General features: G+C 33.9%; 1 protein-coding gene across 1 annotated transcript in view; it reads right to left on the reverse strand.

The window, feature by feature from the left end:
• Positions 1 to 4,646: 4,646 nt before the first annotated feature.
• The window catches only part of CEP76 (centrosomal protein 76kDa), a 21,910-nt gene continuing 21,302 nt past the window's right edge, over positions 4,647 to 5,254 (reverse strand). The window contains exon 13 of the mRNA XM_008585853.1: positions 4,647 to 4,893. The gene's annotated coding sequence lies outside the window, so the exon portion shown is untranslated. The remainder of the gene's footprint in view (positions 4,894 to 5,254) is intronic.

Below are 5,254 nucleotides of genomic sequence, written 5' to 3' on the forward strand. Positions count from 1 at the left end.
ATGGCTGGTGTGCTCATTGGCTGAGTATGGTGCGGACCACACCGTGCCGAGGGTTGCAATCCCCTTACTGGTCAAAAAAAAAAAAAATTGGCATAGAAGAGAACTTCCTCAACCTGATAAAGGGCACCTATGAAAAAAATGCAGTTAACATCATACTTTTTGGTGAAAGAATAGATGGTTTCCCCCTAAGATCAAGAAAAAGACAAGGATGTCCAGTCTCACCACTTTTATTTAACATTGTGCTGGGGGTTCTAGCCAGGACATTTAGGCAAATAAATGCATAATTAATAAAAGACACCCAGATTAGAAAAGGAGAAATAAAACTATCTCTATTTGCAGATGACATGATTGTGTACACAGAAAATGCTAAGGAATCCACTAATAAACTATTGAGAATAAGTAAGCTTGACAAGTTTATGGGATACAAGATTAAATACAAAAATCAGTTGTAATCTTATACACTTACAATAAACGATCTAAAAAAACCCAATTCCATTTGCAATAGCATCAAAAAGAATAAAAAAGGAATAAATGTAATTTATACTCTGAAAACTACAAAGCATTGATGAAGAAAAAAGATCTGAATAAATGGAAAAATAACCCATCACTGTGAATCAGAAGGCTTAACATCTTAAGATGGCAATTTTCCCTGTCAAAATCCCAGCTGACTTTCTGTAGAAATTCATAAGCTGATTCTAAAATTAGTATGGAATTACAAGGAATCCAGAACAGCAGAACAACCTTGAAAAAGAACAAAGTTGGAGGACTCACTTCCCAACTTCAGAGCTACTACAAAGGAATGATATCAAAATGTGTGGTCCTGGCACAACAGAACAGACTGGCAGAATAGAAATAAAGAGTTCTGAAATAAATATATACATCTGTGATCAAATGAGGGGTGAGAAGACCCATTCAATAGGGGAAAAAATAATCTCTTCAAGAAATGGTGCTGGGACAACTGGATATGCATATGTGGAAGAGTGAAGTTGGACCCGTACCTCACTCCATATACAAAAATTAAAAGAAAATGTATCAAAGAGTTAGAATTTACTCAGATCTTTTTTCTTCAACAATGTTTTGTAGTTTTCAGAGTATAAGTTAAAACTATAAAACCCTTAGAATAACACAAAAGGGTAAATCTTCATGATTCTGGATTTGGCAATGTATTCTTAGGTGTGACACCAAGACCATGAGTAACAAAAGAAAAAACATAAACTGGACTTCATCAAAATTAAAATACTTTTGTACTTCAAAGACACCATCTACAATGCACAGAATGGGCGAAAATATTTACAAATCATATATCTGATACGGGACTTGTATTTAGAATATATAAAGAACTCTTACAACTCAATAATAAAAAAGACGAATAACCCAATTTAAAAACAGGCAATGGGGGCCGACCCCGTGGCTCACTTGGGAGAGTGCGGCGCTGGGAGCGCAGCGGCACGCCCACCACGGGTTCAGATCCTATATAGGGATGACCGGTGCGCTCACTGGCTGAGCGCGGTGCAGACGACACCAAGCCAAGGGTTGCGATCCCCTTACCAGTCACACACACAAAAAAAACCCACCAGGCAATGGGTCTGAATAGACTTTTCTCTAAGATAGTCATGAAAGAAATGCAAATCGGTGCGCTCACTGGCTGAGCGCGGTGCAGAGGACACCAAGCCAAGGGTTGCGATCCCCTTACCAGTCACACACACAAAAAAACCCCACCAGGCAATGGGTCTGAATAGACTTTTCTCTAAGATAGTCATGAAAGAAATGCAAATCAAAACTAAGATTCCACTTCACATCCTTTGGGATGGCTAGAATGAAAAAGTCAGATAATAACAGGTAGTTATAGAGGATATAGAGAAATCAGAACCTTAATCCACTGCTGGTGGAATAGTAAAATGCTGCAGCTGTTTTGAAAAACTGTCAGTTCACCAAAGTGTTAAATATAGAGTTAACATGTGGTTCAGCAATTCCTCTCCTAGTATATACTCAAGAGAAATGAAAACGTGTCCACACAAAAACTTATACATGCATGTTTATAGCACATTATTCATAACAGCCAAAAGGTGGAAATAAACAAAATGTCTATCAACTGACATATGGATAAACAAATATGGTATATCCATGCAATGGAATATTACTTGAAGCAATGATACCTACAACAAGGATGAACTTAAAAATATTATGCTAAGCGAAAGAAGCCAGTCACAAAAGACCATATACTATTTGATTCCATTCATATGAAAGCCCAGAACAGGGAAATGCAGAAATAGAAAGTGGTTGCTTAGGGCCAGGGGTTGTAAGGGATTGTCAGAAGTTACAAAATTATTTGATTTGAATATAAGCAAACAGATTTTTTTTCCCATTTTTTGGGTGGGGGGGGGAGGGGGCAGCTGGCTAATATGGAGCAAACAGATTTTTATCACCCATTTTTTATTTTTTGACACCTTTTTTGAGATATAATTTGTGTATCAAACAATTAACTAATTTTTTTTTTTTGGGGGGGGGGGCAGCTGGCTAATATGGAGCAAACAGATTTTTATCACCAATTTTTTATTTTTTGACACCTTTTTTGAGATATAATTTGTGTATCAAACAATTAACTAATTTAAAGTGTAGTCACCATCCAGCTACCAAAAAAAGTGTACAGTCAATGCTTTGTAGAATATTGAAAGATATGTGCAACCATCACCAGTCAATTTTAGAACATTTTCATCACCTGTAAAAGAAACCCTGTAACTTGAGCCATCATCCCCCTATGTTCCCATCCCTCACAACTCCCAGGCCATGAAATATTAAATCACAACTAAAAATAGAAAACATAAATATAAAGGTAGTTAAAATTTGATTAAATGCATAAACAAAACAAAACAAAAACCTAGCTACCTTCAAAACACTAGAAAACATGTTTTGGAGTATTAGCACCTATCTAAATTCAGTAGAAATCTTTGATTTCACAGACATATATGTGAACTAACTGCCAGCTAATAGCCCCTCCCCTCCCCTTTTCTTCTAACATCCATGACTATTTCAATACTGCTGTCAAGTAGTTAACTCACAAAACAAATATAAGTCAAATGAAATTACAATATACCAACCTAGTCTCAAAAGAAAATAATAAACAACATTCAAAACTCATATTCGAATGCATTAATGATTATAACTGAACTTGTGCTTTAATGTAGAATATGCTATAAACAACATGTTAAGGCACTTCAAAATGGGATGGCTTCTAGAAGGTTTGTGTATTTGGTTATTTTGTTTTTAAGATTTTATATAGACTTTGGCTAATCTCAAATAATTTCTCAAATACAAACTGCTAGAAAGCAATGCTACTTTCATCAGGAAGAAGGTTAAGAACATGTCAAAAACAGGTCATCTAATTCCTATATTTATCTACTTAATTAGAAAGTATGAAATTGTTCACAGAGTCAGAGAAAAAAATTATTAAATGCAAACTACCATAACCTAATCAAGCTATTTTCTTGCTTAGTAAGGCATGAAATAAGAAGTGTGATTAAGTTAATTTTGTTTTAAACAATCAATAGTCATAAGTAAGTAACTATCACATATAAAAAGAAATCAAAAAGTAAGACACGTTTAGATTTTAACTAAAAAAAATTAAGTCATTTTCTTTGCAATGGTGAATTAAAGGGATGAAAAGAACTAATAACTTGAATAGCCAACTGGCATATACTTTCTTAAGACCAATGGATGAAGCAACTCAATTAAGAACCACACTCAGAGATGACGAACTGACAGTCAAACCTATCACTCGTATCATGAAGCTTCTCACAAAAAGCTGAATTGCTAGAGTCTTTTAATGCTTACTTTTGTTCACTCAAAACTAACTTTTAAAACTTGCTCAATTTTAAAACAAATAGCAGCATGGAGTCACTCACATATGCTTGTTTTCAGTGGCCTCACACAATGACTATCAGATTAGTTACATATATGCTAATGTTTTTATCACAATGAGAAAAGAAAGAAAAAAAGTGGTTTAGAAGATGGAATTCATGAAAAGGCTAGTAATGAATCCTTGCCCACAGAAAATCAGTGACACACTGCCAATATTAACCACAGAAAACAATTTATCAGTATAATAACAAAGGGGTGGAATACATTTTTTCTAAAATATCCAATTCATTTTTACAATGAACCAAACTAATAAATATTTATAAGTTATTCATGTACTTTCCTGTGAGGTTTGTCATTAATATTTATGCTTTTCTGGTATTAGTTTTTTCCTATTCTTCTCTTCAAGGTCTTCCCATAAATTTCTGGGAAGTCTGAAATATCCCTAGGGCCAAGGGTAAATCATTAAAATGATAATTCACGAAAATGTATTTTCACCTACGTAATAAATAAGTCTGTTGTGAGGTTAATTTCTCCTAATTTATATAAAATAATCCCATTAATCTATGAAAAATAATGGTCAGGGGCTGGCCAGTTAGCTCAGTTGGTTAGAGTGTAGGCTTATAACACCAATGGGGTCAAGAGTTCGGATCCCCTTACCAGCTAGCTGCCAAAAAAAAAAAAAAAAAAAAGGAAAATAAGATAACATTGATTTTCCTATGGCTCAAAATCCTTAGACAAATATCTCTCTGAATACTTGTTACTGTAAAGAAAACTCTGTAAATTTTAAATTCATATTTAAACTACCAAATACCTATAAACCAAGTAGCATTTATTAAAATAGAACATACACTTAATTTATACTAAATTCCACTTAGATTTATACAAGTTTTTCTTCCTTAATTTTTAAATACACATGTCATGATTTTTTTAAACATTATCACAGTCAGGTATATACAAAATTGAAATATGACATCCAAGCCAGATTTTGATTTTAAAATAAGGAACCTCTAAACAGCTAGTAATGTACAATCAATGCGTAAAACTCTAATAAAACACAGGTATAATTCTTATATAAATGTTAGTCCTATAATACTGAGCGATATTTACAAGCAAACATGATCCAAACGGCACATGCAGATTCAGGGTAAGTAAACACTCGGACACGAACTGCCAGTCGCACCTGGTCTCCACGGCAACAGATTATTTCTTCACAGAAAGGAGACCTACATAACAAAGAAAATTTATTCAATTAAAAAGTCAGTATCTAAAATAATTTTTTAAAATCCTGTCTCTGTGATTAATGGGTACGAAGTTTCATGCAGACAGGAAGAACAAGTTCTGGTGTTCTAGGCTCACCAGTGCTAATAATATTATATATTTCTTTTTTTTTTTTTTT

This window comes from Galeopterus variegatus, unplaced genomic scaffold, assembly GCF_000696425.1.
Source record: "Galeopterus variegatus unplaced genomic scaffold, G_variegatus-3.0.2 Scaffold3739, whole genome shotgun sequence".
In the NCBI taxonomy this organism is placed as follows: Eukaryota; Metazoa; Chordata; class Mammalia; order Dermoptera; family Cynocephalidae; genus Galeopterus; species Galeopterus variegatus.